Source organism: Brassica napus, chromosome C1 (genome assembly GCF_020379485.1).
Source record: "Brassica napus cultivar Da-Ae chromosome C1, Da-Ae, whole genome shotgun sequence".
Classification (NCBI taxonomy): domain Eukaryota; kingdom Viridiplantae; phylum Streptophyta; class Magnoliopsida; order Brassicales; family Brassicaceae; genus Brassica; species Brassica napus.
In genome coordinates, this window is record NC_063444.1 from 5,848,877 (window position 1) to 5,873,388 (window position 24,512).

General features: G+C 30.9%; 1 non-coding gene across 1 annotated transcript; it reads right to left on the reverse strand.

The window, feature by feature from the left end:
* Nucleotides 1-15,789: 15,789 nt before the first annotated feature.
* On the reverse strand, nucleotides 15,790-15,893 carry LOC125581215. Its single transcript, XR_007318918.1, has one exon. It is a non-coding gene; the product is annotated as a U6 spliceosomal RNA (small nuclear RNA).
* Between the last annotated feature and the right edge of the window lie 8,619 nt (nucleotides 15,894-24,512).

Below are 24,512 nucleotides of genomic sequence, written 5' to 3' on the forward strand. Positions count from 1 at the left end.
TTATACCGTTGAGAGTACATAAATTATATTAAGGTTGTTGAGAGTACCTTTTTTTTTTCTGGATATCTTTTCTCTAGTTTAGCTGTGTAAGTTGTGTGTATTAAGTAATATTTTTTTTATTCTTATTGTTGGTTATATGTTTTTTATTTTTAAACTTGTTGCTTTTACCGGACCTTTAAAACAAATACATGAAGACTTGCAGAAATAAGTATAAAATGAGTGACAATTAGTATTTGAGCCTTAAAACGAATACATGTATTTCTTATAAGAATACAATATCATTGGTATGTTGACATTGAACATGTAAGCTATTTTCATAAGACAAGCGGAGTGAGTAGGTGGAAATGTTGTTGCCACCTTTGTATCTGTTAGAATTGTCTCTTGTATCTGCTGGTGTGGCTATGTTTGTTTCTCTTTTATTTGATGGGTAATATGTAAACAAAAATCAGTATTAGTTGTATTTATCAGAGTTTGTAACTTATTCTGTTTTTTTTTGTTTACGTAATTTCACTGATCTTGGTTGTCGTCTTCGTCTTCTTCGTAAGCATCTGCAAAAGTAAGTTTGTAAATTGTTAAATAACTGGACCTGTAATTTGTATTTGTTTAGCTGGCTCAATGTATGTGTCGTTGAGTTGATTGATTTGATATATTTGTTTTGAAGTTTATTTGTAAGATTAGACAAAAAGAGAGGTGATCATTAATGATTCGTCTTTTTTGAGATTCTAGTTTTTGGTGTTTTGTTTGTTTAGGTTATTGTAGTTTCTTTTAATCTGTAAAATAAAGATTTGTGTAAAATTAGATTGATAAGTAAGGGAGATAAATAGACACTACAAATCTTGGGTAGGAAATATTTTTGATTATTGATGTTAGCACAATATAGACAGTAATATATAGGGAATTATGTGTTGATTGTTTCTTGCGGATCAATGAGGAGACGGATAACGACTCGAGTTGTTTCTTTGGTGAGGTCAGAGCCGTGGACAGAATAGATTTGCCCAGCCACATCCGCGAGTTTAAATATCAGTTATGATATCGAAACATAATATAAACCCAGATGGAATATGATAATATACATGGGAGTTTTAGGTTTGTGTTCGCAATCACTTGGAGATTTCGAACAGTCTAATCTTGACTGGAGATTGATCTCAGAAGCACTCGTGATGACTTCATCAATAATGGTTGGTGAGATGAAACAAATGAGGAATGAATGATCAGTTATCTTGTACATGTTTGAGCACATAACAACCTCAAAACGATCGCCTTTCACAATAGAATCTGCTTTCAAAGATGACTTGTAATGATTAGCACGTCTGACGGGAGTAAACCCATGAATCACGGAATCTGCAAATTATATTATTTAACAAAGAATCATGAAATCAATTAAAACAATTATGTTAAATAAGTGTGATAGATCGAAGATTAACTTACCTTTTCATCAAGGAAGAGAACCGTGATTCCCACAAACTCCCTGTCTTTCTTGAAGTTCTGGGAATCCCAGAAGCGGAGGAAGTCAGAGGCTATGCTCTGACTACTACGACCAAGACGGAGGGACTCGAAGGTTGAGTGACGGACGCCGGGACGCCGGGACGCCGGTTTGAGGAACTGGAGAGGCAGAGAGAAATATTTTCTAGAAGATGGTTAAAGCTAAGAGGAATCAATGAGTTTTGTGGAGATGCAGATTGGGTTCATCAGAAATGAGAATCATATATATATGGTTTACAGAGGGGCTACAATCAGGAAAATTTATGATCAGAGTTCACCGGTGAAAAAATAGATTACGAATAGACACACGGCGTAACTCTGACTTGTTTGAGACAATGATGAAAAGAACCCAAACTCATGTTAAACGATAACAATTTACAATATGAGAAAACTATAATTGTTGGAAACTTGAGTTTTTTTCATATAACGTGATGAATCTCATTTAAAAATTAAACTCATAATACACTTGTAGACCCGATCCTCAGAGGAAGCCGAAGAAGCAAAGGCTTCCGACCTTCATAAATATTTATTAGGTTCAACCATACAAAGTATCATTTAGCTTATTGCTATAAATGTTGGTGTTTATATCTCAATAATCTGGGTTTAAGTCATGAACTTGATATTTTTTCACATTTTTTAAAAGTAGAGTCCACGAAACACTGACGTGACACGCTGAGTAGCGAGCAAAACTCAACTATTATAATATAGATTATCGATTTATATTTCGAACTTTATCAGAATTTTGAGACATCAAATTTCTCACGGTACAAAAGAATGAAAACTAAAAAATAAAATAATGATATAAAGCATGCAATCTTATATTTAATAATAAAAGTAATAAGAAGCAACAATAATTTTAGTTGGGTTTCACCTAGCTATAGTGATTTTTTTTTACTAAAGTAATTTTACATGTTTTTAAGAGAAATTACTTCTACATGTTTTTTTTTGAAAAAAAAAGTTAAAGGAAGGTAAATTACTTTTACATGTTGATATGATTTACCACTAATAAACTTTTGTATTCAACTATATTTATTTTACCTGCCTGAATACTTTATTTGATAATATCTTAAGAATTTAAGATGAGTTTTAAACGTGTAATATTATGCGAGAAAGCAAAAAGTAACAAATTTTGTAAAGAACCATAGCTTTAAAAATACACATTACAAAAGATACCTACAAATGAACGAGATGAGAGTGGAAAGAAAAGATCAGAATTACAAAGTAGTTTGACACTCAACAAACAATTATGCAGTGGTGAAAACTTCATCATTTAAAGTCATCTCTTCCTCGCCACCACCACGTATGTATATCTGTGGATTTACACACATAAACACGATACTTGAATCGCTTATTAAATTTTGTAATAATAACCAGTTTTGTGTAACGATAATATATGATTTGGGTAAGTATATATATATATAGATCGAATTAAATGATAAAGTAAGTATGTAGTGAATCCATTTCAATCTCCACAACGTATGCATGTGCCCATTATTCCATTTTTAGACGTTTCTAGCTAGTCTTTAGAAGACAACATATAATATAATTAATACATCTCAAAATCATTTATACATATCGTATTCCCCACTTAACAAAACATGGTGCAGATGGAACATCACGATTTCATATAAGGTTTTATGGGAAATATAAACAATATATATATATACACATTCATCGGGTTTGTTTATGCATAATATGTGTGTTTATAATGGGCTTCAATTGGGATGATGATAAGCTATATTAAGTTCATATATACTTTGTTCTGCTTTTGGATTCTTAATATAAAGTATAACCCATGCTAAACCAAAATCTGCATCTACCATGTGAATTAGGTTATCAAGCATGCACAAAGAATTATCTTCCATCAACAAGATGAAGCCAACGGAACTTGATTCTTTATACTCTTTTTGTCAAGTAAATGATTTGTTTTCTTAAAAGATTTAAAGAACAAGAGACAAGACCTCGATGTATGGTTGATGGCGTAACTAGACTGTAATTTCTTTACCATATATATACTATATTTTCAATATAATTGGTTGTTTTCTTTGTGTTATAAGAAGTTGTCCTCAAACTCATAAACCAGTTGTTCAAACTGATTAACTGTCACGAGGCGACAAAAATGTGACGAAAATATAAGTTGATGATGCAGAAACATTCCGTTTTCGATATAGCCATATCTAGAAATAGTTTACGAGCTCTATATCTTGATAAAATCAATACCTGCATGAGGGTAAGAATTGATTATAATCTTGAGTATTTTATAGCAACTAAATACTAACTACCAGAAAAAATTAATGAATAATTAGTTCGGTAGGTGATATGCATAATACTAAAAAGATATTAGACAATGACACAGACTTAACACCAGCATTTTTGGTCTCAACCATTCAAACAAAAGTTTTCCATATCTGGAAAAGAAAGACAGATTTGAAAAAGGTAGAAATAACTTAATGTTGAAGAATATAAGGGTTGGCAAAGGAATAATTATAAGGGAACGTAAAATATTCCAAGTTCTTTAATTAATAACGAGTTGATTATTATTTAACAGTATAATCTTCAGTTGAAACTTGACAGATCAGTTAATGAACCGTACTTTAGCTAAAACTTGTTTGGGTTTCTAAATTTTTTTTTTTGTCTGATTAAAATAAATAAAAAACTAATCGCGGACGGTCGTATATCAGTAGGACTCACAGACAGTTATAAGAACCGGACAAAAACAACTCTTATATTGCGACTTCTGCTACTGGTTTTAGTGAAATTTGTGGGACCCATCCCTTAAGAAACTGGTTTGGGGACGGTGATAATCATGGCCTTCAACATGTGTGGTTGGTCGCACAAGTCGCTTTTCTATATAAAATTACGCATATATATATATATATATAGGTGTGTGTATTTTAACAACAATATTTGTACTAGATACTATGCATTTTATACAGAAAGCAACCTAATTAAAAAATGGCAATGTACTATTAAGCTATATGAATATGAGTATACATAGTGTTTCAAAAAAAGGAGAGCATCCATCTGGTGATTGCTGATTCATATATATGAACACTTTAAGAGAGAAACTAATGTATATTAAGTTTACCTTTACTAAAGCTCAAAACCATAGGTTACATAGGCATCCAAATATTCAAAGTAACAATTTATTTTCGGAAATTTTAGTCAAATTAATCGTTTTATTAAGGTTTTCCTATTTTAGTTAAGTAGTATTCTTTTAAAATATAAAATAAACGTTATTTTAGTTATAAAAACCTCATTTTGCTAAGTATCCTATCATTGTCAAATAAAATAACTACAATAATGTAACATACAAATTTACAGATTCATTCATTGTTTTGAACGTTGTGTTTAGTTACGATACTTTAGTAAACAACAGTTGGAATCGAGATTTATCAGATGCGCACATCCTTACTAATTACTTTTAGATCTCATTTTAGTCTATAGTTTGTTTTGACAACAATTAGTCTTTGTTGTTATTTACAAAGAAAGTGGGTACATTATGATTTCAATATAACATGAGAAAGTGGTACACCTTGGTAGGAAAGATGAACAATATCGAGTCATAAAACACGTGATGAATGGGTTAACTTACATAAAGTGAAAAAAGATATCAAGGATTGTTAATACACGTAAGTAGCCAGCTACCTCCTATTGTACCAACAGCTCATCGTCCACACGAATCCAATCCAACCATCAAAAACATCATTATATTTTACACGAATTTGCAATTTGCAATTGTATTATGAACTATAATAGTTTTTTTATCTATATAAAAAACGTAAGTTCTACCAAGTTTTGTTTGTTTCCACGAGTTTTATTAGTTGATGCTCAGAACCATATTATTTGGGTTTGTGCTAAGCCAAACGCAAATTTTACGCACATGGGAAGCATTGGTGTTGGATATTAATTATTGTAATTCAAAACCAAATGTAATAAATAACTAAGGCCAAGCTCAAGCTCATTTTATTATGAATATGATTGACTGAAACGCTTGACATTTTCTAAAGAACTATATATATCACGCCATTCTAACAAAAAAATATGACCTTGGGGTTCAAATGTTTTAATCCATCCCGCACTGCATCATAGTTAACGGTAACACATTTTTTTTACATATACGATATATCTATACGTTATTATAACTATTAGAACCGCACCGTTGTACCGTTTATCCCACACCGCTCAATCCCTTGTTACCATTCAGAGCCTGGTATTTTCGATCTAGATTTGATCTTCAAGTTGAATCATACATGTACACATGAGGGCACTGACACAAATGTATATATGATATTGGAAAATATATACACAGTCTTTTTCTTTGGCCACCATATATATACATTTTGATATTAAAATAGTACATATCATATGATTCCATAAATAGAAGCATTTTTGGAGGGAAAAATAGAAACTTAAAAGAAGTGGAACACACACACGTTCCGATCTCACACGTGTGCCCCACATTCCTCTATTCATTTCGGCCTCAGGTATCACGTATCAGGTTTTTCGCAAACATTAATTTCTAAATAGATTTAACTAAGTTTAAGAACCGCGTCTTGAGAGCACGAAATGATTATTTTTATATATATTGTTATTTATTTAACATTTTTATATTTAGAATAATTGAAAAACTATTAACTGTTACATCTAATCTATTAAAATCAAAGTACAAATTTAAATTAACCTTTAATTCAACTTAATATTTACAGTTTGTGCCACTGAGCTAATAATAACTATCTATTTTAAATAATTATTTATTATTACCATAAAACAAATATCCGACGATTCAGTAATGGACAAAATCACATGCATTTTCCTTTGGGACCTACATGTTTCATTCTTTGGCAAACACTATTGTTTATAAACCAATAACTACCCAATACATTTGGCCAGGTTAAACACTTACTCCATCATCGAACAAACTTTTTTTTTTTTTTGAGAAAATCATCAAACAAATTTATTATTTAAAATCAACACTATCAAAGTCATTTGTGTATATATTTTAGTGAATAGTTTAGAATTTTACATCATGAACTTAGTACCCGTTTTGTGTTAGGATTTTACGTCATACACATTGACATACATGTTATATAATAATAATAATAATAAAAAACTGGTTATAAATGTGTAAAAAATACTATTCAACCATATTTGGTGGACCACCAGCCTGAATTAGATAACACTAAGAAACTAAATCTTTTTTTCCTTGCATATGAAGTTATTAACAGAATAAATCCGAATATCTTTACTTTATTCGAAATTAGATAGATATGTTTTGCTATTATAACAATCTACACTTAACAAATGGTGCAACCAATTCAAAACGAATCTTCCACAAATTAACAAACTGCAAATTATGAAAAATATGGAAAACAAATTCAAAAAACATATCTCTCCTATATATTTTGTACTCATAATACTATATTTCCATAAAAAACGGATCCAACACAGTATATTTACACGTAACACGAACCAGTAACATAGTCTCAACAATAAGCTAAATAATGCAAGTTCAACCACTAAATTATTGTATTTTGAAATGTTCTTTTATCTTCTAATGTAAAACAAACACCCGAGAGGACGCTCGGGTCAAATTCTAGTGTATAATTAAATTGATACAAATACATAAATTAAAAAAAAAACACTTTTGTTTATTTACAATCATTTTATGGTAAATACATTAAAACAATTATTTTTTTCTATTTTGTATTTTATGTAATTAAATTTAAATAATATTAACATAGATATATAGTATATTTTAATATGACTATCTATTAAATGAAACTCCTAATCATATAATTTTATGATCATTTGTGTTTTTAACAAAAAATTAAAACATTAATAACAAAACTTTTAGTGTGGGAGTTTTAATATATTTAATATTTCTTGAAAATTCAACGAATTAAAATATTAAGTTCTAAATTTCAAAAATTTTAAACGATTGATCACAAAATTTTCAATGTGAGACTTTTAACAGTTTTTGTAATTTGTAGTTATTTTTAAAAATTCAAAAATATAACATATACAAAATATCTAAATTTTAATTGTATGGTTAATATGATTGTTTAATTTATTTTAATAATATAACATTGAACAAAATTGAGAATATGTAAATTGTTATCAAATCTTCATTATTAAAATTATTAATTTTCAAATATATATTATATTCACTTTTGGTAATTCTGTAACTTTTATTTAAGGAAAGAATGAAAAATATTAATTGTATATCTAATCTATTAAAATAGATTCCTATTTTTATCTACTATAAAAATGTTGTTAGACCAATTCAATAGAAACTTAATATATATATTACGTAATATTTAAGAAAATGGAAAGATATTATTCTCCTACATCGTAGATTTTGTGACCAAGATCTTAACAATTGTTTGGTAAATATTATATATTTAAATAGTAAATACAGTTATTTGACAAATATATATTTGGTTTACATAACCGTGGGTATATCTATATAATATATATTTATTGTAAACATATTTACATAACTTTTTGCATCTAAATATATACACAATATTTTGGAATCCCGTATTTTATTTCAAATAGAAAATGTTGTTATAAGAATATAAAAATAGTAGAGCATATGAAAATTTAAAATATAGATTATGAAAACCATATAGTGATGAAGGTTTAAAGTATTGTAACAAAAATAAATTTCACCTATTTGTATATAACATTATTTTTAATAATAAAATCAGTTACGTTACTATTAATTTAAATTTTGTAGTAAAGATGACAACAATATTTGTGCATGTTAGAATCTAGTTGTTAATTAATTTATGGTTAATTTAATAAAAATATATAATATATATCTAGTGGACTAACATATTTTTCTAAAGATTTTAATAACTTTTTACTGATGACATCTAAATATTGTAATGTTTTTATTTTAATATATTAGGAATTGATAACTTTGCTGCAAAGTCAATTAATTCTTCAACAGTACTAGTTGATTTAGAAACGTACAATCTTTGCAGGAGGACCGCACCTAATTAGATACAACTTTCTGTTAGTTGTGCTGATTTACTTAGGCTAATGACCGTTGACTGTATGACACGTGAGACTAATGTGCACACGTGTCAATAATTTATTTTGCAGTGTATCATTGATGAGGGTGGGAACACGTTGAATATCCGAACTTTTGAAGTATTCGTGATTCGATACGTTTCGTCATAATAATTGATTATCCAATCTTTCCACGGTTATTCGAATATCTGATTTTTTAATATATTTTAACCGAATATTCAGTTTGATCTTTATAAGTAAAAATTATAAAAATTAAAAATTAATATAAATAATAATATTTTATTACAAAAAGTTATTGTCTTTAAAGTTATAATAATTAAAATAATAAATAAAATACTTTAAACTTACAAAAAATAAAATAATTATGATTTATATATGTATCTAGTTCTCAATATATATATATAACGGATCAGATTAAATGTTTTTGTTTTTCACGGATATTACATATCAGTATTTGTTTTGTTTCGTATAGTTAAATATTCTAGATTTTTCAATTCGAATTGAAACAAAAAACACATCGAATTAAAGTTTACGAATATTTTGTCTAACCCTTCATTGACCACATATAATTGTAATTCGATACTATTAGTTTTATAACTTCATTAGTGGTTTTAAAAGGACTTTGGTTTATCTTTCTTCTTGATAGCTACAAAGGAAGTTATGTGAAATGGTCCTAACCAGAAAATATGAGTTCAAACTATATAGTATATAGTTGAGACTATATAATATGCTTCCTCATGTAAACATAGATTCTTTAGCATATTTAAAACGTTGCCATCTGAATACGGAATCAAAACCGTTAAACTTGAATGCAAGTTTACACTCAGTATTTGAAACAAACAATCAACAAAGTGTGAAAACAAGGCCTAAATGTACGTCCTTTTGGAATTTTCTTATTTCTTCAAAGATGAATCAACAATGAGTTTGACTCATTAATTCAGTTATAAGAATATCTCCATTGATCAACGTAGTAGAGCGATGATTCAGTAACAAAATGTTATGTCGGTCCTACCTATCTGGCGATGGATTTCGTCTCAACTTTTGTTTTCCTTTAGACAGTGGTTTAGTGGTAATCGTATTCGTACGTGGTGCCCCTTCGGTCTATAGACGAGAAAGCATGTAAACTGTATTCTCTTTTGCTTTTTATTATTATATAATCTATTAAACTAGAGTCATATTTGAAATTTACCGTTGTATGTTTGAATTTGGGTTTTGTATACGTTGTGACTAAATATAAAAAACACACTTTATATTATCATTTAAGTTTTAGATATATTCATATCATTTCAGTAAACACACGTCACTTACATTAAAACACAAGTTTGTTATATTTACATTATAGGTACTGTGTTTAACCTAATTAAACATTCATTGTTCAAGATGTATCTATTTTTTATTTATAGTATATTTTAGGACAGAACTTAGGTTCATCTTTTAAATTCACCTCATCCTTTAGGACCAATCAAAGTGACACGTAAATTATTAATTAAAAAACATTAAATTAAATAAAAAATAGCGACAAAAAATAAAAACGCTAATTTTAACGACGCTTATGCTTCCAGCTAAACCCAAAATCTTAAATTCTAAACCCTATACCCTAAATTCTAAACCCAAATCCAAACCCCTAAACCCAAACTCTATATCCTAAACCTTAATCCTAGACCCTAAACCCAAATTATATACCATAAACTCAAAAACTAGACTATAAACCTAAACTCTATACCCTAAACCCAAGTCGTAGACCCTAAACCCAAACCGTAAATCTTAAATCCAAATTATATACCCTAAACCCAAAACCTTAACCATAAGTCCAAACGGTAAATCCTAAACCCAAACCGTAAATCCAAAACCCAAAACCTATACCCTAAACCCAAATCCTAGACCTAAAACCCAAACGGTAAACCCTAAACCCAAACCCCAAACTTAGATGCTATAGGGTTTGGGTTAAGATTTACGGTTTGGGTTTAGGGTCTAAGACTTGGGTTTAGGGTATAGGATTTAGGTTTATAGTCTATTTTTTTTGGTTTAAGGTATATAATTTGGGTTTAGGGTCTAAGATTAGGGTTTAGGGTATAGGGTTTGGGTTTTGGGGTTTGAATTTGGGTTTAGAATTTTGGGTATAGGGTTTAGAATTTAAGATTTAGGGTTTAGGGTTTCGCTGGAAGCATTAACGTCGTTAAAATTAGCATTTTTATTTTTTGTAGCTATTTTTTATTTAATTTAATATTTTTAATTAATAATCTATGTGTCACTTTGATTGGTCGTAAAGAATGAGGTGAATTTAAAAATTCACCTACGGGTTGAACCTAAGTTTTGTTCTATATTTTATTCTTCACTAATCCGATTAGAGTAGGAGACAAGGATGTGACGAAACCCATTGAAAGAGAATTCAAGGCCTGTCTATATGTCTGCTTTTCGTAATTATATAACTTAATTAATTTCAAATTTTGAATGCAAAAATATGTGTTGTTATGAACACCAAGTAGCTGTTTCTAGGATCTCAATCAGTGGTGAGAAAAAGATTCTGGGTGAAATGGGTTATGATTTCACTATCGTGATAATTTTTCTTCTTTCTGGGTGACTGATTATTAGTAAAGATTAGGGTGTAGTATTCACTTAGCATTGGACTAAAATATGTATGGCTGAAAACTGAAGATCAAAACTCGAGACTTCTTTGAAGGATACACCAAAAGCAGAACGTTAACTTGTGGCCTGAGATTCTGAAGCTGAAAGACAAGCCACCTTCAAACAAATTTGATAACCTTTTACCTCATCAATTCACTGAGCTCATCTCAGCATTAACTTTCCAAGAATATAGTGATCCTAGCTCCAGATTTCTTGACACTACTACCAACTCTCTGGTTTTCCTGACATTGATAACATGAACACAAAAAATTTTTCTGCTGGAAATATTCTAGCTTCTTAAGCAATCATATCGTTAACGTTTCCTAACCAAGTTCAGTATTTGAAAGGAATGTGCCCCTGGAAGGCGTATCAGATTGTTCCAGATAGACATTGAAAGAGGATTCAAAGTCTGTCTATATCTCTGCTTTTTGTACCAGATTGTTCCAGACGTATAAAGCAAAAACCCAAACAGGTGTCTCTTGCAATTGATGAAGATTGTGAAGCAATTAAGCAAAACCCAGACTATGGTTGAAAATGTGGTTTCTGCCCATAACCCGTTTTTTTCTCAGGTCATAAAGATATCAATGCTAGCTTTGAAAACGAGATTTTACAAGAATAAGAATAAGTAGATGCAGTAGTAAAATTGGTTGAAGCGGCAAAGTTGGAGCTCACAAGGCTTCGAGTTTTTGAGAAAGAAGGGAGACTCATGCACTGGAGAAAGAACGCATGTCGACTAAAACAGAAATGGATTCTCTTGCAAAGTAACGAAATGATATAAAAGAACAACTTCAGAACTTTGTGAATAACAAGGCATAAATGTCGTGTGAGAAAGAGAGTTTTGATAGAGTTCAAATGCAAGTGGAAGATGAGAATCATAATATCATCTTACAAGCTTTTTCTTTCTTTGTCGAGCAAAAACGAAGGAGTGTGTGGAGCGCATGACTTTTGACAACATAGGCCACTTACTTTGATTAGTTAAACACGAATTTTTTTTATATTAATAAGCTAACAAACCAATCTTAGATAGATCTGCTCTCGAGGACATTTACAAGTTTGATTCTTCTTTCTTTCTTTCTTTTAGGGACTGGGCGGAGGATGAAGCTGAGAAGAGAAACATTCCGTCGAATGAACAATGCATATAGCTGAAGATATGGTTCCATATATTATAAATCTTTCGCCTCATAGGCGCATATTATGTCAAAACGTCTTTGCCTCCTTGGACAATATTAAAGTAATCTAACTACACATAAATGAAATCTATTGAATCTGAATAATAAAAAGAATAACGCATGTGGCTTTTAATTTGTGTATAGAAATATTTATTTTCATAATTTGATGATGTTATTTATTTTATTATTCTAAATTATAAATTTAGTGTAAAAAATATTTTTAAAATATATTGTATGTATTAATAACTGATAATTAAGTAAATTAAATATAAAACTTAAATTATAATATATATATATATATAAGACGTCCGCAAACAACCATAAACTTATCAATTAATAAAGTTACATACTATATATTTTTAAAAATCAAATGGCGATATAAGCAACCAAAACCATGTAGAAATCCTTAAAAACATAACCAGTTTTAGATGTAATGGATAAAAAAAATTATATAATGCAGATGCACAGTACATATCAAATTTTACATTATATTTTGAATCAAACGATTATTTTCTCATAATCAAACGATTATGAGATGTATTCTTCCCATAAACATATTAAAAATAAATAATAAATTTTAACAACCACCAATATATATAGCGACATATTACCAAAATATAGCTACATATCTCTATTTACACTAAAAATATCTACTATTTCAAAATGATAAATATACAACTTACTTTTATCACATAAAGTTACAAAATTAGTATATATTTCTGATTTAGTATATAATCTTGAGATATACCGATTCTCTAAACAAATTAAAAATAAAAAGACATTCAATAACAAAAAATAATAATCTGAAAATGAAACTAAAAATATTGCTACCTAAATAAGAATCAAAACCAAAACTTCCGATTCCCTATTCACACGCCTAAACTAAAATTGAAAATTTATTGGGTTCTTAACATTGTTATTGGAACCAAACCGAAATAATAAAATCCAAACTAAACCAAACACAAATTAATAAATAACTAAACTACTATATTTTCTAAACTGAAAACTAAAATTCACAACCAAACTGGAACCCAACGGAAAGCCAAAAAAATACAATATATATGGATGCAAGCTAATATTTTTAAAACATCATCGAATCATAAGACTAATTTAATTTAAAAATATAATTATAAATATAAATAATCCGAGAATTGAGTTCTTTATATAGCCATGGAATATTGTATGTATTACACTTTTAAACATGCCTCCATACTTTAAACCTCCGTTAAAACAAAATAACGGCTATTGAGAAAGTCTTGACTTATGTTTCGGCTCAGATATTAAATTTGATAGTCAAATAATACAATTCGATTACTTTTTAACATTCGTTAAAAAATATTCTAGTTTTGTTTCAGACAGTCTACTATAGCGTTTAGTGCATTTATATTAGATATCGAATCAACCCATAAAACATATTGTATAAAAAAGTTTACGTAGTATTGTAAGGCGAATAACAAAACACAAGCTTAAGATATGAATATTATATATAAAACTATTTTTATCTATTATTATTTATTTATATTCATTTACGTATTATTAGAGTAAAAACATAAATCAAAACAATACATCTTGTTTATTTACAATATATTTTTGGTAAATAAATCAAAACAATTATTTTATTTATTTTATATGATATATAACTAAATTACAAAGACATAGACATTGATATACAATATATTTTAATATAAATATTTATATTTTGAGAATTCATATTCATATGATAAACACATAATTTCTAATGTGTGAATTTTTAATGTAAATTTCAAAACTAAAACATTAAGGTTTCAATAATTTTTCAATATAAATTTAGAAATTATCATATTTAATTATTATTCTATGTTATATAGTTTAATTTTAAACTATATTATTATATAATATGAATGTCTAGTAAATATGATTTCATATTCATACGCTTGTTATTACCAAAAAAAAGTTAAACCATTAATCACAAAATTTTAGTGTGAGACATTTAACGTTTTTAATAATTTATAGTCATTTTAAAAATTCAAAATATAACATATAAAAAAATTAACTTTTTATTATATGGTTAATGTAGTTGTTTAATATCTTTTAATAATATAAAATTAAACAAAAAAGATCTAAGATACAAAAACTATTATCAAATATTTATTATTCATAATCATTAATTGTCATATATACGTTAATCATATTAGGCAATTCCGTAGCTTTTATTTAAGGAAAGTGCGAAAATATTATTTTGTACACTATTTATCAATTTAATAGTTAGTTTAATAAAAAGTATATAATATAAGTTAAGATGGACCAACCTATTTCTCTAAAAATTCCAAATTTCATTATCACGGTGACACGTGGCTTCAAAATAATATTGTAATGTTTTTCAATTAATATATAAGAGATGTTGAAAAAGGGTTTTTAGTAATTAAACCCATCAACCAAAGATAAATAGTAAAAAAATCCTTAAATAAAAATTATGCGAAATAAACCTCAACTTTATCCTCCGTCTGAAAAACAGTGACGTAGGGTGACATACGTTAACGGTTTCTAATGTTGAAAACTTAGATGAGAGGTTTTTTTACGATTCAAAAATAGTTGATGGATTTTATCGCTAAAAGTCATTAAATGTTTTAAAATCTTTATTATGATTTATACATTGTTTTAATTGATTTATAAGCCTTTAAAACTCATTTACAAATTTAATACATTAATTTATTATAAAATTAATTTATAAAACCTAAATATAAATTAATAGTTTTCAACACTATTTACAACTTAATATAACTTCAAAATATTAAATTATTTAATATTTAGCAATAATGATGTAAGAAAATCTGTGTTTTATATCATCATTGTTAAATATCAAAAAAATTTAAAGTTTCTAAGGTATATTAAGTCTTAAGGAGTGTCGAGGATAATTCATCCATGAAGTCAATAATGTTAGATTATTTTATCCTAACAAGTAGCAGAAATTGTAAAAACTAATAAAATCATTGTGAAACGTTATTAATCATATGTAAGAATATTAAAATATTTATGAAGCTTTATAAATAGGTTATAAAGTAATATATTAAAATTTATAAATGAGTTTTAAATGCTTATAAATCAATCTAAAACATTATATAAATGATAATAAAGATATAAAATATTTAACGATTTTTAGTGATAAAAGCCTTCAACTATTTTTGAATCGTAAAAAAATTCATCAACTAAGTTTTCAACATTATAAATCCTCAATTTATAAACCGTTAACGTTTAGCACCCTCCGTCACGGTTTTTTAGATGGATAGTAACATACGTTAACATAATTAAAGTTAATGGTTTATTTGACATAATTTTTTTTTTAATTCAAAAAGTTCTAGGCCTAAGTCTATAATCTCCTTAGGACAGGGACAAGAGCCGGTTGTTTAATCTCCTCCCCGCTGCTGCTGAGGCTCGAACCTGGCACCTATACCCTTTGGGACGAAGGCTTTACCAGTTGAGTTAGCAACTCCGGATAAATTTGGATCATTTCTCGATTTGTGCATGTCATTTTTGCGCATGGGCCATGCTAATATTTTCAGTATCGTTCTAATTTTATCGGATGTCTCCGAAAGAATTTCACCGAATTTTTAGTTGAGAATTTTTTTTATGATTCATCTTTATTTGAAAGATTTAATTACTAAAAACCCTCGAAAAAACTGTATCTATAAGGAAATCCTCTTTTTCGGTATCAATGAAATTTTCTTTTAAATGAGCCATTTCAATCTTGTTTGACGTGAAACGAATCTACTTTGGAATGCTAGTCAGATATTCGTCATTGTTTTCCATCCAAGCAATACACAGGTTAAACTTTAATAGAAAAATAATACAGACCACATATAGATTGTATATAGTACTAATTTGTTTTTGACATTATAAATAACTATGTGTTTTCCTACACCATGTGCAGTAAAAAAGTTTAAAATATTTTTTTTACAGATAAATATAAATTATATTTAAAAATAAAATTTTATTAATATTGTAATTTTTTTATCAATATTTTAATATAAATTTGGTTTAATTAAACATAAAAATTAAGGTAAAAATAATTTTGTTTATTTTAAATTATATTTAAGAATATGCATGTATATATTTAAATTTATAATCTTAGATAGATTTTTCTATCTATTTATTTTAATAAATATATTAAATTAATTTTTAAAAAATTGCATAATTATCAAAAATTAAAACTAAACAATATTTATAAAATTTGTAGATATATAAGAAACTAATGATTTTACGATTAAATTTTTATAATTTTCTAAAAAAATTGTATACATTTTTGAAAATTTTAGTAATAAAATTGTACAGTTTAAAAATATATAATTAAATGATATTCGAAATTTGTTGCCTTATTTGAATAAATTTATTTTAATAATGATTTATAAGTTATTACCATATTCTAAAAAAAATCAAAAATATAAATCGACATTAATTAAATGTAATATATGAGTTATTACCATATTTTAAAAAGTTTACAAAAATATAAATTAACATTAAATGTAATTGTCCATGTCAAACTATAAACCATGTTATTAGTTTTAGTAGCTATGTCATATTATTTTTGTAAAAATGATTGTAAAGAGGACATATGGCAAAATCACTTTTCAAAATAAGGTACCGGGGATAATAATAATCTAATTAATTACATCAAACATCTTGATACAAAGATTCGATACTATTAATGATGAAAATGAGATTTGCATCGGATTTGGAGGGGTCTATATAAATTAGTCTCCTTAATTGTTATTCGAAAATTTAGTGCTGGACACTTTTACATATAACTGATTATATATATTGTATACATAGTTACGTTATATATATACATAACGAAAAACTATATTTGTGTCCAGAAAAATCATTTCGACATTAGCAAAAAACAATTGGACTGGAATCCAAAGCGGAATATAATAATACAGCATGGTTTCGATTCGGTGTTGTTATGTGTTACTGTTGACAAATGTGTCTTTGCGTTGTCGTAATATATCGAACATGTAGCAATAATCAAGACATGCGCTCCCGTGATTTCGTCTGCCCTCCTAGATTTCGGTCAAAAGCAGATTTGTGGGCGTAATAATATTTGTTTTTCCGTCATGTAATGATGCATGCTTTTAAATAGTATATAAATATTATTACTATATGATATCTTGAGTATCTAAGTTTATCGAACGATCTTATACCTTAATCAAAGGTTAATCAAATCAAAACAACATTTGTCAATGATTTGGGACCACTGGTGAACTGAAAATAATTATTAGCTATGTTCATTAGGATCTGACAAATACTATTACTACTAATTCCAATTATAATAATTAAATGGTCATAATTGTTACTGAGAGTTGACTTGTAGGGCATATTACAACTCCATAATTTAGAAATTAGTTAGATTTTTAATAATGAGATAATGGAGAATCTAATGATGCTGAAATTGTTGGATTAGCTCCCACACGGGGTCATATAACAATACAATATTGTTTATTGCCTTTCTAAAAAGTAAAAAGAATATATTTTCTTTTTCCTTTTGAAGCAGATTAATATGTGATTTTTTTTTTTTTTTTTTACAACGAAAGGTTATTCTATTATTCAAATTTGAGGTGATCTGGATAACTAAACCGGAATAGAACAACCAGCAAAATGAAGCTCTCTATGGAACGATCTTGTCGTCCTAGCTAAAAAATCAGAAGTCTGATTTTGCTCTCGTGGGATATGAGTAATCTTGAAATCCGGGAAGCATATCTGTAGAGTTTCTATCCTCTTCAATTCTGTCGCAAAACTTGGCCAATCTCGTAATCGTGGCAATCACATCCTTGCAGTCCGTTCCAAAGCTCTGGCATGTCGAGTATTGCAGCATGCTCTCCTTCGCCCATCATAGTGCTTATAGTTCTGAATGCAGAGGAGATTCCCGTCGAATGTAGTTTCGTGTTCCCATAAGTTGAGCCTCCCCCAAGCTGTCCATCCAAGTCCATCCACACCCGCTGAACTATGATGTAGATGTCCAAGAGCCATCAATCATACATATATTACCCAAGCTTAAGACTTGAGGTTGAACACTACTAAGTTATTGTTGAGGTGATGGCACCATCTCATTCATTGAACCAGGTTTGGCACTCGTTCTCTGCGTATCGAACTGGCTCCAAAGGATCTCGATCAATTTTCCTAAAAAGTTTATCATTCCTGGCTTTCCAAATATAGAAGGATCCAAATAATATATTTGAATATCATCTTCAAGATGTATATAGTGTCGACCTATCAATAAGTCTTGACGGTCTTTTTCCATAACAATGGGCCTGTGAATTTACATTAATAACTTTGTTATCTAATTTGTTTCCAATTGACTGATGACTAACTTTGTACCAGTTCGTTCTTGATCAAAGGAACTGGCAATATTGTGGGCTGGCCCAAAATAAGTACCGATGTGTTAACATAGTAAAAATGATACATTAGACCAATTTGTTTTCTTAAGATGCTACTAAGATAGGAAACACAATGATATATAATACACATATATATTATTTAATTTGTTTATCACCAAGTTGTAATATTTGGAATAAATTAAGAAAAAAACTAAATAAATCTTATTTTGAGAGAGTCAATGATATTTGCCCAAACCAGTGGAACTAACCGGTACTTCATAGTGGCCCGTTACAAACTAAGCTGAGGAAGCCTACACAAAAATAATAGAACAGGCGAGCCTGAAGGATACCAGTAAATTTTGGTCACCTAAATAATATTTCGATCAAAATAGTATTTGATTAGTTTCTCAAGAATACCATTAAAGTTTGTGTTCTTAGTTTCTTTTCTTTTCATCTAATTTGGTTTTGCAAGTATTGTGCAAAAGTGATCCTACACAAGGTTTTTGGTCTGAAAAGGCCAATAATAAGTTATGATGTTGGGGTTCTAGCGATGGGCTCTCTTTTACTGGGCTTATTCAACAAATGTGGCTTTTTCAATACTAGTTTCCACAAGTAGTAGATTTGGAATTTTTATTTGTTTTATAAATATTATAATTTTGTGTTTCCAATGTAACTTTATAGCTTGTGTACTTATTTTTTCCATATTAGTTAAGACAATTAATACATACAACAATTTTTATTTTTATAAATCATGTGTTAAAATAAAGTTATTTTGGTATTCTAACTTTATTTTTAAAGTGTGCGAAAACTCTTAAACTACAATCCTAGTCGAAATAAAAAAAAGTCTTGGTTAGTTGTAGTCTAATTAATTTAGTTATTAATCATTGCACGTTTACGAGAAAATTGTTACCAATTTTACATGGAGATATAACATCGGTAATCTTATTCCATGCAAAACTTGACCATTTTTAATACTTCATCTGTTCTAAAAAAATCCATATTTTAGAGAGAAAAATTATTTCAAAAAGATACATGTTCGCATAAATTAATTTTAAATTATAAACTTCGAAAAACACAATTGTGTTTATTAAAATTTCATTGGTTAAAAATTGTAGAGAATAGTTAATAACGGAAAATAATGCATTGATAACTAAAATCCGATATGTTTTCTTAATAAATGTGAAAAACCTAAAACATTTAGATCGTAACAACACAAAATAATGGCAAAGCCACAATTTTGTGTATAAATACACAATTCCTCATCCCACCAGTCTACTTCACTAGTTTCACATTAACCAAGTGGTCATCAGTTCCAATTTAAACATGGATGTTAAGAATAGATGTTGTAGCAATGAACCCTGCAGGTACTTAATGTTAAGAATAGATGTTGTAGCAATGAACCCTGCAGGTACTGTAGCAGAAGCGGTGCTTCACCTAGAGTTTCAGATGCTGGTAGAACAATGGTTGCACTTGGCTCTGGAGCAGATGCAGGGCCATGTCTGAAAAATATTGGTCCACAAGTAAAAAAAATATTTTTGGTACTTTTGTTTCTAAAAAACAGTGAAAATATTAAAAAATGCCGCTGGTGAGATTTGAACCCGGGTTCAATTTTATACTTGGAACAATATTACTAGTAGAGCTATATTTTTTTTATGTTTATTATTGGCCCCAAAACATAAATAATTTCGTCGGATCCTAAACACATGCATAATGAACTTCTATTAAGACCCGACCTTGAGCAGATGTTCACCTTTCGAGGAATCTTTTGAGAGTTATCCTAAGTTCTTTGATGAGCTTCACAATAAAGAGAAGAAGTAATTCGTTATTCGTTTAAATGAAGAGTATTAATAATAAATTTCGTTTCTTCTTTGTTAGTGATCCACTGATCATCTTCTAGTGATTGGAGTAAACACAATAATTATCATAAATAATAAATAAAATTAATTATTAATTGTTTAATAATTAATTTGTTATATTGATATATAAAATATTAAACTAAAATCTATTTTAAAATAAATTTGTTAATAATTTAAATTTACTTTTTATTTAACAATATTTTAATTTAAGTTTAAATTTAATTAAAAGTAAAAATTAACATAAATAACTAATTAATATAAATAACTAGTTTTTTTTTAAGTTTATATTTAAGAATGAATATGTATATATTCAAAACTATAATTTTAGATAGATATTTTATCTACTTATTTTGGTTAAAATATATTAAATCAAATTGAATTTTTTTTAAAAGGCGAAATGAAGGGAACCTCATAGCATCTTCTATATGTTCAAGCAAATTGTTTTTTTTTTTAATATTTATTTATATGTGTTATGTTGTATCTTTTTTTTTTGTAAGCTGGTTTTCTTAATTAAATGCAGAAAGAAATAAAAACATACAAAACCAAAGGCTTAAGTCTGTTATGGGCTTAACCCAGTAATAAACCCTTAATGAAACACATATGATAGGAACTAAAAGCTCAGTTGATTTGGCAAAGGCCAGGAGTTGAAACGGTGATGTTGGAAAGGAGAGAAGAAGAGAAGTATCGAGAAGACTGTAACGGCCTTGGCCCGATGAACCTTATCAAATGCTTTATCCCAAACCTTTTCGTTCAAAAACTCTTATTAAAACTCAAATTGTCTTACATAAAACCAAACTCAACAAAACTGAAATGTCGAATAAAAATTTAAGAAGAAATGGTTGAAAGAAAGGAGTCATAAATGAAAGACTCGAGAAAACACTTGCACCATACGGACATCTACTCCCGCTCCCTCTCGGCCCTACCTGTAAAAAGAGGGGTGAGTACATAATACTCAGTGAGGGTAGGTTCTAGGAACCCACGAGCTCAACTCAGGAAGAGCAAACAATCACAAGTCATGAGCTAATAAGATCTATTACACAGAAACCCATACTACCCGACATGAACCAAAAACCCTACAATGTACATCCTTTTCATCTTTTCGTCCTTTTCATCAGTGGGTAGCCCCAACTAGGCTTCTACCCCATATTCTTGTGGATTGGTCACATCTCCTATGGGTGCTTCCATATTCTTGTGGATTGGCCACATCTCCTATGGATACCTAGCGTGGACTACTACCCCACATACTTTCCTTAGACTCTCTATATGATCCCTTATTCGTACTTATTCTTACATCTTTCACTTATCATTCACAACACGTCTCAACACCTTATCATCATATTCTTGACCACCCTAACATGCCTACGTTCTTATCACTTCAACACGTACTATCGTCTAGACAAGATCAATCACATATCACATCACACATACACACAATATCTAGAACTGATTAACAAAGGACTAAGTCCCATTGGTTACTCAACATGAGGCAAGTTCACAGCCAAGTCCTCACCTTAGCTTTTTGCAGAAGTAGGTCTGGATCTAGGTTTGGGGAACAGTCACTTCTCGAGATCTGATTTGAGAATCGGATTCACACAAGAGAGAGATGGGTTTAGAATCTGTAATTTTCCAATGACTTAGAGCTAGAGATCTTAGTTTTACCTTTAGGGTTCAGATCTCAGTTGCTTGCACGAAACTGAATCAAGGAGGCGGCGGCTAGGAGCTCGGTTGCGGCGGCTAGGGCTTCGCGGACGGCTGGCGGCTGGCTTCACCGAAGATGGAGCGGCGGCGGCTTGAGGCGGAGGCGGCGGCGGGGTTCTGCTCAGGCAGGGCTTCGCTTGCTGTCTCTCTTGTGGCTGAACCCTAGGGAAACTTCTCCTTTTATAAGCAATGGGAGGGGTTATGTCTAGCGTTTCTTCTCCTTGGACCTCCTGCACTTGAGTTTCCTTTTGGGCCGGGCCCGGGATGTTACAATTCTCCCCCACTAGAAAAGGATTCGTCCCCAAATTCTGGACCTCCTCCTGATCCCGTTCCGCGTTTCCAAAAATCCTGGGGTAGTTAACCTTCAAATGCGACTCATGTTCCCACACATCCTCGTGGATTCCATCCCTCTCCCAACGTACGAGAACCATCTTTTCCTTTCGTCCCCGGTTATTTACTTCCTTTTCCTCCACAATCTTTATGGGTTTGCTAACCAAGGTCAAGTTACGTTGCGCATCCGTAGGCGGGTGCGGCAAGATCAGTTCAGGCTCCCTTACAACCTTCCGTAGCACGGAGATGTGAAACACGTCATGGAAATCTGATAGTTCCGGCGGTAGGACCAGCCGATACGCGACTGCACCAATCCTCTCCTTTATCACGTATGGGCCCATGTATCTGGGTCTCAACTTTTTCAACTTTCGGTTTGGGTCATTCCCTCGAGAGGTTCTCATTTTCAAGTACACCTCATCCCCTACTGCAAACTCTAGTTTCTTCCGGTTTTGTCGGCGTAACTCTTCTGGCGATCGTGTGCTGTTTTCAATCTGTCTCTGAGGAGTTCTACTTGCTTGATCGTTTCTCCAACTAGTTCGGGGGTCATGTCTCGTTCCTCCCCCACTTCGGTCCAACATAAGGGGGTCCTACAGGGTTGCCCATACAATGCTTCATACGGGGACATTTCAATGCTCGCATGGTAGCTGTTGTTATATGAGAACTCTACCAATGGTAGATATTCGCTCCATTTACCTCCCCATTCCAAAACACTCGCCCTCAACATATCTTCAAGTGTTTGGATGGTACTCTCGGATTGTCCATCCGTCTGTGGGTGATACGCGGTGCTAAGGCGAACCTTGGTTCCCAACTCTCTTTGAAACGCCTGCCAGAAAGTTGAGGTAAACTTCGGGTCCCGGTCGGATACTATGCTTACCGGTACCCCATGCAACTTCACTATGGTTCAGGTACTCTCGAGCTAAGTCCTCAGTCTTATCGGTGGTTCGTATAGGTAGGAAATGAGCCGTCTTTGTCAGGCGGTCTACTATCACCCATATAGCGTCCTTTTGTTTCTCGTGGTCCGTGGTAGCCCCGTGACGAAATACATTGTCACCATATCCATCATTTCCATTGTGGAAGGGTAACTCTTGCAGCAGTCCTCCTGGAACTCCCGCGCTCCGCCTTAACCAGCTGACAGTCTGACACCGGCTATCCACAAGGCGACATCTCTCTCTTCCTTCCCAGTGATAGTACCAGCTTCAGATCTTGGTACATTTTTGTCCGTCCCGGGTGAATTGCGAACCGTGATTGATGAGCCTGTGCCAGTAATTCGTCCCTCAAGTTCCCTCCCTGTGGTACGCACACTCGGCCTTTAAACAGGATAGTACCATTCCCAGCCGTACGGTACCCGCTCACCTCCTTGTCGACCATCCCTTGGAGTGTGGAGTCCGTTTCCTGGGCCTTACTGATTCGACTCAGTAGGTCAGCTTGTTCCACAACCTCTAACCCGGCGCCCTCCTCGTTCACGGTCGTCGCACAGAGGTGTAGTTTCGTTAAGGCCGTGGCGAGTTCCTGAGTTTCCTTTGCTCCGGAGATGTCTGATTTCCTTCGGCTTAAGGCATCTGCCACCAGGTTTGCCTTCCCGGGGTGGTAATCGATGACCAGGTCGTAATCTGCTAGCAGTTCCATCCACCTGCGCTGCCGTAGGTTCAAGTCTCCTTGAGTGAACACATATTTCAAACTCTGGTGGTCCGTGAAAATTTGCACCTTTTCTCCGTATAGATACGATCTCCAGATTTTTAATGCGAATACCACTGCTGCTAACTCTAAATCATGTGTCGGGTAATTAGACTCGTGTTTCCGCAGTTGTCTGGACGCGTAGGCGATCACTCTTCCTTCCTGCATGAGTACGCACCCCACTCCGACCCCGGAGGCGTCGGTGTAGACCACAAATGGCACCCCCGGTCTAGGTAGGACTAGTACTGGGGCTCTAGTCAGCATGTCCTTTAGTTGTTTGAATCCCA